This window comes from Pimephales promelas, chromosome 12, assembly GCF_988280905.1.
Source record: "Pimephales promelas chromosome 12, fPimPro1.hap1.1, whole genome shotgun sequence".
NCBI lineage: Eukaryota > Metazoa > Chordata > Actinopteri > Cypriniformes > Leuciscidae > Pimephales > Pimephales promelas.
Genome location: NC_142780.1, coordinates 928015 through 940932, shown reverse-complemented (window position 1 = coordinate 940932; position 12918 = coordinate 928015).

Here is a 12918-nt window from a genome sequence, read left to right as displayed (position 1 = left end):
TCCACTCGTAAAAATAAATATTAGGCCTATTCATTTACATTTATGTGATTAAATGTTAATGTAATTTAGGCTAACATTCAAGTCCAGTCACCTTTATATGGTGCTTTATACAATAGAAATAGTTTCAAATCAGCTTCACGATATTTGATAAAGACTTTAATATTAAACGTATGCCACTACTGTAATCTCTTAATATCTATAATATTGCAGATAATAATTTTATACCTAAAGTGTGATGTCAATCTTCTCTATGAGTTGTAATACAGTTTTTTCCTCGCTTTTCCTTTAAGTTATTTGGATGATATTTAATGTAATATTTGATAAACCACAGAGCAACACCGAGTACCGCCACTGGAGGGCGAGCGAACACCCTTCCTTTTAAAACAATGATTTAAATGTCACCATGTTTCTGTTTCTCTCTCTCTCTCTCTCTCTCTCTCTCTCTCTCTCTCTCTCTCTCTCTCTCTCTCTCTCTCTCTCTCTCTCTCTCTCTCTTTCTCTTTCTCTCTCTCTCTTTCATGTTTTATCTGAGAGCCCATCTAAAGTCCGTTTTGAACAGAACTGTATAATGTTATCTTGAAACGGCACAATGCTGCAACACTTAAAGACATTATTTATCAGATTTTCCAGAGAAAGCACTTCATAGACAGAAAATGAGCAGTGGAGTGTTAAATAAGGTGTTTTTGGATGTTCACAGGATAATAAATGCATTATTATCATTTTGATTATTGTTAATCTTAATGTTGCATGTTGCATGGCAGTCCGGCGAACGCTTGCCTCTGTTTGTTTCTCTCTGAAGTCAAAGGTCATAGTTCATTCCCACTTTTTCTCATTGTGTCATTCATTGATAAAACATCTCTCCTCAGTTACCATCTCTCTCTATCTCTCTCTCTCTATCTCTCTTATCACTCCAAGTCGTTCATCACCTCTCTTTCTCTTTCAAAGTTCCTTCCCCTGTCATCAATACGACCTTAGCATCTCCCGTTTGACCTCTGACCCCTCTTCCCTCTCCTTGTCCTTCCTCAGACATTCATCCGCGTCGATCAACCCTTTCACAGAGTGTGTGTGTTCATATACGTGCACATGCGTGTCACCTGTGATTGTCTGCGCCGGACACTGACTAACTTCATTGGGTAAGCTGGTGTGTGTTGGGAAAGTACCCTGAAGACCTCGTGAATCCCAGTGTGAGTGTGTGTGTGTGAGTCCTTGAGGGATTGCTAGGAAGAATACACACTTATATGCCTGATCTACCTGTTCTTGTAAAAGTCTCTTACACAATGAAGGCACTTGGGTAAGAGAGTGTTTTCCTGGACAGAGTGGGTGTGTGAGTCAGTGAGAGCTATAGATGAACACATGGCCAGTAGTTTCAGAATCCTGTTGAACACACTCGTGGATCTGTAACCGCGGGTCGTGACCTGAAGTGAGCTCTCCTGATAAGATTACGACACAAAAACAGAGACTTATTTTAACCCCTTCAGGGAGACTTCCATATCTCCTGTTGTTAGTGTCGAAGGCTGTGTGTAAGAGCATTATTTTATCTGTCACTCCATGAACTCTTTCTGAAACGGGACCGTAAAGTCCACACTAGACACTTCATAACTACTAAAGTTACTAACTCTCGGTATACTCTATTATTAGTTTTAACCCTCTATTGTAGGCAGTGTTGTGTACTCGGTCTCGGACTATATTAAAATATTAAAATATAAACTAAAAAGGCAAAGAACACTGAGGAGAGATCAGGCGAGAACACTGAGACGAGATCAGACGAGATCAGGCGAGATCAGGCGAGAACACTGAGATGAGATCAGGCGAGATCAGGCAAGAACACTGAGACGAGATCAGGCGAGAACACTGAGGCGAGATCAGGCGAGAACACTGAGACGAGATCAGGCGAGAACACTGAGGCGAGATCAGGCGAGAACACTGAGACGAGATCAGGCGAGAACACTGAGACGAGATCAGGCGAGAACACTGAGACGAGATCAGGCGAGAACACTGAGGAGAGATCAGGCGAGAACACTGAGACGAGATCAGGCGAGAACACTGAGACGAGATCAGGCGAGAACACTGAGGCGAGATCAGGCGAGAACACTGAGGCGAGATCAGGCGAGAACACTGAGACGAGATCAGGCGAGAACACTGAGACGAGATCAGGCGAGAACACTGAGGCGAGATCAGGCGAGAACACTGAGACGAGATCAGGCGAGAACACTGAGACGAGATCAGGCGAGAACACTGAGACGAGATCAGGCGAGAACACTGAGGCGAGATCAGGCGAGAACACTGAGGCGAGATCAGGCGAGAACACTGAGACGAGATCAGGCGAGAACACTGAGACGAGATCAGGCGAGAACACTGAGGAGAACACTGAGGCGAGATCAGGCGAAAACACTGAGACGAGATCAGACGAGAACACTGAGACGAGATCAGGCGAGAACACTGAGACGAGATCAGGCGAGAACACTGAGACGAGATCAGGCGAGAACACTGAGGAGAGATCAGACGAGAACACTGAGGAGAGATCAGACGAGAACACTGAGACGAGATCAGGCGAGAACACTGAGATGAGATCAGACAAGAACACTGAGATGAGATCAGACGAGAACACTGAGACGAGATCAGACGAGAACACTGAGACGAGATCAGGCGAGAACACTGAGACGAGATCAGGCGAGAACACTGAGACGAGATCAGGCGAGAACACTGAGGAGAGATCAGGCGAGAACACTGAGACGAGATCAGGCGAGAACACTGAGGAGAACACTGAGGCGAGATCAGGCGAAAACACTGAGACGAGATCAGGCGAAAACACTGAGACGAGATCAGACGAGAACACTGAGGAGAGATCAGGCGAGAACACTGAGACGAGATCAGGCGAGAACACTGAGACGAGATCAGGCGAGAACACTGAGACGAGATCAGGCGAGAACACTGAGGAGAGATCAGACGAGAACACTGAGGAGAGATCAGACGAGAACACTGAGACGAGATCAGGCGAGAACACTGAGACGAGATCAGGCGAGAACACTGAGACGAGATCAGGCGAGAACACTGAGACGAGATCAGGCGAGAACACTGAGACGAGATCAGGCGAGAACACTGAGGAGAGATCAGACGAGAACACTGAGGAGAGATCAGACGAGAACACTGAGACGAGATCAGGCGAGAACACTGAGACGAGATCAGGCGAGAACACTGAGACGAGATCAGGCGAGAACACTGAGACGAGATCAGGCGAGAACACTGAGACGAGATCAGGTGAGAACACTGAGACGAGATCAGGCGAGAACACTGAGACGAGATCAGGCGAGAACACTGAGGCGAGATCAGGCGAAAACACTGAGACGAGATCAGGCGAGAACACTGAGGAGAGATCAGGCGAAAACACTGAGACGAGATCAGGCGAGAACACTGAGATGAGATCAGGCGAGAACACTGAGACGAGATCAGACAAGAACACTGAGATGAGATCAGGCGAAAACACTGAGACGAGATCAGGCGAGAACACTGAGACGAGATCAGGCGAGAACACTGAGGAGAACACTGAGGCGAGATCAAGCGAAAACACTGAGACGAGATCAGACGAGAACACTGAGGAGAGATCAGGCGAAAACACTGAGACGAGATCAGGCGAGAACACTGAGGAGAGATCAGACGAGAACACTGAGACGAGATCAGGCGAGAACACTGAGGAGAGATCAGACGAGAACACTGAGACGAGATCAGGCGAGAACACTGAGGCGAGATCAGGCGAGAACACTGAGGAGAGATCAGGCGAGAACACTGAGGAGAGATCAGGCGAGAACACTGAGGAGAGATCAGGCGAGAACACTGAGACGAGATCAGGCGAGAACACTGAGGAGAGATCAGGCGAGAACACTGAGACGAGATCAGGCGAGAACACTGAGGAGAGATCAGGCGAGAACACTGAGGAGAGATCAGGCGAGAACACTGAGACGAGATCAGGCGAGAACACTGAGGAGAGATCAGGCGAGAACACTGAGGAGAGATCAGGCGAGAACACTGAGACGAGATCAGGCGAGAACACTGAGACGAGATCAGGCGAGAACACTGAGGAGAGATCAGGCGAGAACACTGAGGAGAGATCAGGCGAGAACACTGAGACGAGATCAGGCGAGAACACTGAGGCGAGATCAGGCGAGAACACTGAGGAGAGATCAGGCGAGAACACTGAGGAGAGATCAGGCGAGAACACTGAGGAGAGATCAGGCGAGAACACTGAGGCGAGATCAGGCGAGAACACTGAGACGAGATCAGGCGAGAACACTGAGAAGAGATCAGGCGAGAACACTGAGGCGAGATCAGGCGAGAACACTGAGGCGAGATCAGGCAAGAACACTGAGGAGAGATCAGGCGAGAACACTGAGACGAGATCAGGCGAGAACACTGAGGAGAGATCAGGCGAGAACACTGAGACGAGATCAGGCGAGAACACTGAGGCGAGATCAGGCGAGAACACTGAGGAGAGATCAGGCGAGAACACTGAGACGAGATCAGGCGAGAACACTGAGGAGAGATCAGGCGAGAACACTGAGACGAGATCAGGCGAGAACACTGAGGAGAGATCAGGCGAGAACACTGAGACGAGATCAGGCGAGAACACTGAGGCGAGATCAGGCGAGAACACTGAGGAGAGATCAGGCGAGAACACTGAGACGAGATCAGGCGAGAACACTGAGGAGAGATCAGGCGAGAACACTGAGACGAGATCAGGCGAGAACACTGAGGCGAGATCAGGCGAGAACACTGAGGAGAGATCAGGCGAGAACACTGAGGAGAGATCAGGCGAGAACACTGAGGAGAGATCAGGCGAGAACACTGAGGCGAGATCAGGCGAGAACACTGAGACGAGATCAGGCGAGAACACTGAGAAGAGATCAGACGAGAACACTGAGGCGAGATCAGGCGAGAACACTGAGGCGAGATCAGGCAAGAACACTGAGGCGAGAACAGGCGAGAACACTGAGGCGAGATCAGGCGAGAACACTGAGGAGAGATCAGGCGAGAACACTGAGGAGAGATCAGGCGAGAACACTGAGGAGAGATCAGGCGAGAACACTGAGGCGAGATCAGGCAAGAACACTGAGACGAGATCAGGCGAGAACACTGAGACGAGATCAGGCGAGAACACTGAGGAGAGATCAGGCGAGAACACTGAGGAGAGATCAGGCGAGAACACTGAGGAGAGATCAGGCGAGAACACTGAGGCGAGATCAGGCAAGAACACTGAGACGAGATCAGGCGAGAACACTGAGGAGAGATCAGGCGAGAACACTGAGGAGAGATCAGGCGAGAACACTGAGGCGAGATCAGGCGAGAACACTGAGGAGAGATCAGGCGAGAACACTGAGGAGAGATCAGGCGAGAACACTGAGGAGAGATCAGGCGAGAACACTGAGGAGAGATCAGGCGAGAACACTGAGGAGAGATCAGGCAAGAACACTGAGGAGAGATCAGGCGAGAACACTGAGGCGAGATCAGGCAAGAACACTGAGACGAGATCAGGCGAGAACACTGAGGAGAGATCAGGCGAGAACACTGAGGAGAGATCAGGCGAGAACACTGAGGAGAGATCAGGCGAGAACACTGAGGAGAGATCAGGCGAGAACACTGAGACGAGATCAGGCGAGAACACTGAGGAGAGATCAGGCGAGAACACTGAGACGAGATCAGGCGAGAACACTGAGGCGAGATCAGGCGAGAACACTGAGGAGAGATCAGGCGAGAACACTGAGACGAGATCAGGCGAGAACACTGAGGAGAGATCAGGCGAGAACACTGAGACGAGATCAGGCGAGAACACTGAGGCGAGATCAGGCGAGAACACTGAGGAGAGATCAGGCGAGAACACTGAGGAGAGATCAGGCGAGAACACTGAGGAGAGATCAGGCGAGAACACTGAGGCGAGATCAGGCGAGAACACTGAGACGAGATCAGGCGAGAACACTGAGAAGAGATCAGACGAGAACACTGAGGCGAGATCAGGCGAGAACACTGAGGCGAGATCAGGCAAGAACACTGAGGCGAGAACAGGCGAGAACACTGAGGCGAGATCAGGCGAGAACACTGAGGAGAGATCAGGCGAGAACACTGAGGAGAGATCAGGCGAGAACACTGAGGAGAGATCAGGCGAGAACACTGAGGCGAGATCAGGCAAGAACACTGAGACGAGATCAGGCGAGAACACTGAGACGAGATCAGGCGAGAACACTGAGGAGAGATCAGGCGAGAACACTGAGGAGAGATCAGGCGAGAACACTGAGGAGAGATCAGGCGAGAACACTGAGGCGAGATCAGGCAAGAACACTGAGACGAGATCAGGCGAGAACACTGAGGAGAGATCAGGCGAGAACACTGAGGAGAGATCAGGCGAGAACACTGAGGCGAGATCAGGCGAGAACACTGAGGAGAGATCAGGCGAGAACACTGAGGAGAGATCAGGCGAGAACACTGAGGAGAGATCAGGCGAGAACACTGAGGAGAGATCAGGCGAGAACACTGAGGAGAGATCAGGCAAGAACACTGAGGAGAGATCAGGCGAGAACACTGAGGCGAGATCAGGCAAGAACACTGAGACGAGATCAGGCGAGAACACTGAGGAGAGATCAGGCGAGAACACTGAGGAGAGATCAGGCGAGAACACTGAGGAGAGATCAGGCGAGAACACTGAGGAGAGATCAGGCGAGAACACTGAGGCGAGATCAGGCGAGAACACTGAGGAGAGATCAGGCGAGAACACTGAGGCGAGATCAGACGAGAACACTGAGGCGAGATCAGACGAGAACACTGAGGCGAGATCAGGCGAGAACACTGAGGAGAGATCAGGCGAGAACACTGAGGAGAGATCAGGCGAGAACACTGAGGAGAGATCAGACGAGAACACTGAGGAGAGATCAGGCGAGAACACTGAGGAGAGATCAGACGAGAACACTGAGGCGAGATCAGACGAGAACACTGAGGAGAGATCAGGCGAGAACACTGAGACGAGATCAGGCGAGAACACTGAGGAGAGATCAGGCGAGAACACTGAGGAGAGATCAGGCGAGAACACTGAGACGAGATCAGGCGAGAACACTGAGACGAGATCAGGCGAGAACACTGAGGAGAGATCAGGCGAGAACACTGAGGAGAGATCAGGCGAGAACACTGAGACGAGATCAGGCGAGAACACTGAGGCGAGATCAGGCGAGAACACTGAGGAGAGATCAGGCGAGAACACTGAGGAGAGATCAGGCGAGAACACTGAGGAGAGATCAGGCGAGAACACTGAGGCGAGATCAGGCGAGAACACTGAGACGAGATCAGGCGAGAACACTGAGAAGAGATCAGGCGAGAACACTGAGGCGAGATCAGGCGAGAACACTGAGGCGAGATCAGGCAAGAACACTGAGGAGAGATCAGGCGAGAACACTGAGACGAGATCAGGCGAGAACACTGAGGAGAGATCAGGCGAGAACACTGAGACGAGATCAGGCGAGAACACTGAGGCGAGATCAGGCGAGAACACTGAGGAGAGATCAGGCGAGAACACTGAGACGAGATCAGGCGAGAACACTGAGGAGAGATCAGGCGAGAACACTGAGACGAGATCAGGCGAGAACACTGAGGAGAGATCAGGCGAGAACACTGAGACGAGATCAGGCGAGAACACTGAGGCGAGATCAGGCGAGAACACTGAGGAGAGATCAGGCGAGAACACTGAGACGAGATCAGGCGAGAACACTGAGGAGAGATCAGGCGAGAACACTGAGACGAGATCAGGCGAGAACACTGAGGCGAGATCAGGCGAGAACACTGAGGCGAGGTCAGGCAAGAACACTGAGACGAGATCAGGCGAGAACACTGAGGAGAGATCAGGCGAGAACACTGAGGAGAGATCAGGCGAGAACACTGAGGCGAGATCAGGCGAGAACACTGAGGAGAGATCAGGCGAGAACACTGAGGAGAGATCAGGCGAGAACACTGAGGAGAGATCAGGCGAGAACACTGAGGAGAGATCAGGCGAGAACACTGAGGAGAGATCAGGCGAGAACACTGAGGCGAGATCAGGCAAGAACACTGAGACGAGATCAGGCGAGAACACTGAGACGAGATCAGGCGAGAACACTGAGGAGAGATCAGGCGAGAACACTGAGGAGAGATCAGGCGAGAACACTGAGGAGAGATCAGGCGAGAACACTGAGGCGAGATCAGGCAAGAACACTGAGACGAGATCAGGCGAGAACACTGAGGAGAGATCAGGCGAGAACACTGAGGAGAGATCAGGCGAGAACACTGAGGCGAGATCAGGCGAGAACACTGAGGAGAGATCAGGCGAGAACACTGAGGAGAGATCAGGCGAGAACACTGAGGAGAGATCAGGCGAGAACACTGAGGAGAGATCAGGCGAGAACACTGAGGAGAGATCAGGCAAGAACACTGAGGAGAGATCAGGCGAGAACACTGAGGCGAGATCAGGCAAGAACACTGAGACGAGATCAGGCGAGAACACTGAGGAGAGATCAGGCGAGAACACTGAGGAGAGATCAGGCGAGAACACTGAGGAGAGATCAGGCGAGAACACTGAGGAGAGATCAGGCGAGAACACTGAGGCGAGATCAGGCGAGAACACTGAGGAGAGATCAGGCGAGAACACTGAGGCGAGATCAGACGAGAACACTGAGGCGAGATCAGACGAGAACACTGAGGCGAGATCAGGCGAGAACACTGAGGAGAGATCAGGCGAGAACACTGAGGAGAGATCAGGCGAGAACACTGAGGAGAGATCAGACGAGAACACTGAGGAGAGATCAGGCGAGAACACTGAGGAGAGATCAGACGAGAACACTGAGGCGAGATCAGACGAGAACACTGAGGCGAGATCAGGCGAGAACACTGAGGAGAGATCAGGCGAGAACACTGAGGAGAGATCAGGCGAGAACACTGAGACGAGATCAGGCGAGAACACTGAGACGAGATCAGGCGAGAACACTGAGACGAGATCAGGCGAGAACACTGAGGAGAGATCAGGCGAGAACACTGAGACGAGATCAGGCGAGAACACTGAGGCGAGATCAGGCGAGAACACTGAGACGAGATCAGGTGAGAACACTGAGACGAGATCAGGTGAGAACACTGAGACGAGATCAGGTGAGAACACTGAGACGAGATCAGGTGAGAACACTGAGACGAGATCAGGCGAGAACACTGAGGAGAGATCAGACAAGAACACTGAGACGAGATCAGGCGAGAACACTGAGGCGAGATCAGGTGAGAACACTGAGACGAGATCAGGTGAGAACACTGAGACGAGATCAGGCGAGAACACTGAGACGAGATCAGGTGAGAACACTGAGACGAGATCAGGCGAGAACACTGAGACGAGATCAGGTGAGAACACTGAGACGAGATCAGGTGAGAACACTGAGACGAGATCAGGTGAGAACACTGAGACGAGATCAGGCGAGAACACTGAGACGAGATCAGGCGAGAACACTGAGGAGAGATCAGGTGAGAACACTGAGACGAGATCAGGTGAGAACACTGAGACGAGATCAGGCGAGAACACTGAGACGAGATCAGGCGAGAACACTGAGACGAGATCAGGTGAGAACACTGAGACGAGATCAGGTGAGAACACTGAGACGAGATCAGGCGAGAACACTGAGACGAGATCAGGTGAGAACACTGAGACGAGATCAGGCGAGAACACTGAGACGAGATCAGGTGAGAACACTGAGACGAGATCAGGTGAGAACACTGAGACGAGATCAGGTGAGAACACTGAGACGAGATCAGGTGAGAACACTGAGACGAGATCAGGCGAGAACACTGAGGCGAGATCAGGCGAGAACACTGAGGAGAGATCAGGCGAAAACACTGAGACGAGATCAGGTGAGAACACTGAGACGACACCGAGGCTTTAGGAGGATTCGGATGTTTGCAGAAACACACCTTTGGACAAACGGAGTCAGTGCTTGCTTTGCTAAAGCAGGATCGTTTTTCAGACAGAGGGTCAGATGGCAGACACACACACTCACACTCACACACACACACACACACTGGTCAGCGGTGGGCGACGGCTCAGACTATAGGAGCCACCATCACTCTTCTGATGGCAGATTGGGCCCCTAAGGGCCATCTTACCCATCTAACCTATACACTTTTCCCTCTGTTTTCTTTATCTCCAACTAATTATTAGTGTGAAGACACCATGTGACTCTGGTCTGTCCGATGGGTCTTGGACTTGTTCTTCATTATAAACAGTGTGGAATGTGTGTATCAGTGTTCCAATGCTGGATCTGATTAATAGAATTTATTAGAATAGAATTTATTTTCTGTTTTCACTCGTGTGTTTGTGCAGCGCAGACCCTCAGTCTGTGTATATGAGCAGGGGATTGTTATGGAAACTTGTTTCCGCCACAGAATAAAAAATAAAAAAGGTAATGGGGAATTATCTTCTCAATCGCAATTGTGTGATTTAAAGTCAGAATTGTGTGTCAAAAACTCAGAATTGTGTGATGTAAAGTCACAATTGTGTGTTATAAAGTCAGAATTGCATGATATAAAGTTACAGTTGTGTGTTTTAAAGTCACAATTGTGTCATATGAAGTCAGTTTTGTTTGTTATAAAGTCAGATTGCGTGATAGAAAGTCAGAATTGTGCGTTATAAGGTCAGAATCGTGAGATATAAGGTCACAATCTCATTATAAATTCAGAATCGTGTGATATAAAGTCGCAAGTGCAAGAAATAAAGTCAGAATTTTGAGATGTAAACTTGCAATTGTGTGAGATAAACAGTTCCAACTTTAGTATGACTTTATTACTTTTATTATAACTTTATGTTGCTTCAAGGATGTTTTCTGATGTTGATTAATTGACAAAAGCTGCTGTTTAAACAAATAAATATATTCTGGGAACGTCAAATTACAAAGTTTCACTGTGAATTATTAAAAATTTTTTTTTTTACTTCCAAAAACTATAGGCTACTGTCAGGGTTGTTGCAGGATACCGAAGACGAGGACACATGAATAGCAGTATAGCTGATTTATTTACAGACTTAACTCTCTGGAACATTCTGGAACATTCTGGAACATTCTGGAACATTCTGGAACATTCTGGACCATAAGAACAAAACTCCAGAGGACTTCAGTGACAACGATGATCAACCAACACTGAAGGAAAACACAGGGCTTAAATGAACAGGGACTGATGGGATAATTAACTTAACACAGGTGAAGGGATTTACTAATTAAACAGAGCGGGAAACACTAACAGGACTAAACCAAAAGTCACAATAACAGGTGGAAACAAGATCACGAAACAGGACTAAAACGCACTGATACGTGACAGCTACATTAACAGTATCGTATTTACTGTAATATTCCAAGAAATATCCCAGTATGTTTTTCACCAAATGAAGAGTTCAGATGCAAAAGCCTCTAAATGCCATTTGAAATTTTCTTCTGGAATGGTCATTTTTATCAAGCTTGTATATTTAAGTTCAGTAATTTCACTTAAATGGAAATTAATAGGTAATCTTCATTGCCATTTAAGTGAAATCACTGAACTTAAATATACAAGCTTGATAAAAATGGTCATTTTAGAAGAAAATTTCAAATGGCACTTAGAGGCTTTTGCATCTGAACTCTTCAAATATATATATATATATATATATATATATATAGTACAGTAATTTTCAGGTAAGGTTTGGCCAGTGCATGTTACAGTCTTTTACCGTTAAAATTACAATAATTAGTTTACAGTGAGCATATTTTGTATTACATTTTTAGATGAAAAGGAGATGCGTTTAAACATTCTAATTATACATGTCTTTTTTCTGCATACATTGGAAAAACATGAGGATGAGTTATACATTTTTTTTTTTAACTATTCATAAATTTTTTAACTATTCATAATTTTTTTATCTCGTTTTTTAACTAAATGACGTGAAGCTAAGACGTGAGCTCTGTAACTGCAGATAAACTATAATTTTTTTTTTAACTATTCATAAATTTTTTAACTATTCATAATTTTTTTATCTCGTTTTTTAACTAAATGACGTGAGGCTAAGACGTGAGCTCTGTAACTGCAGATAAACTATAATTTTTTTTAACTATTCATGTATTCAATACTACATTTTCTAAATTTCACAGACATTTGTTAACAAACATTCATTAATTCAATGAGCTCATTGTTTCTGCCTTTAGTTATTACATTGTTTAAATTAATGCATTTTTAGCTCACTGTGATTTGGTATATGTGCATTTCTGAAATACATAACTTAGACAGTTCGTCTGATAACAGATCGCTGTAAACTGTAAACTCGTGTATTTTCTGTAAAGCTGCTCTGAAACAATAAGCGAGATACACATAACTGTGAATTGAAACATAAATATGAATTAAAGGAAATTATACAACGATCAAACAGGGCTAAGACGTGAGCTCTGTAACTGCAGATGAATCTCATTTTCAATGTTTCATCGTATAATTAAATACAAAAAAAGAGAGAAACGCTCTTGCCCATGTGCTGAACTCCTGTGTCTGTGCCAGAGTGAGCTGTGATTGGCTGGAAGAGTGAAGAACGAGAGTAGAAGTCTAACCCAGCCTGACCTTTGACCCTGCGCTTTAATCTGAGCGGGGGTCAAGGAGGGGTCAGGCCGATCGTAATGACTTCCTTCCAGCGGGTTTGATATACGCAGTGTTTACCAGCGCCGTGATCTCAGCAGAGGTGATCGCTCCAGGTTTAGAGAGATCACGAGTGTGTGTGTGTGTGTGTGTGTGTGAGACTCTTCACTGCTGTTCCAGTGGCATACTTCTACAGCTGTAAATAATAATGAGGATTCGTGTCATTTCATATTTGGGTGAAGTAACTAACCCTGTAATGACACACACACACACACACAGAGAGAGAGAGAG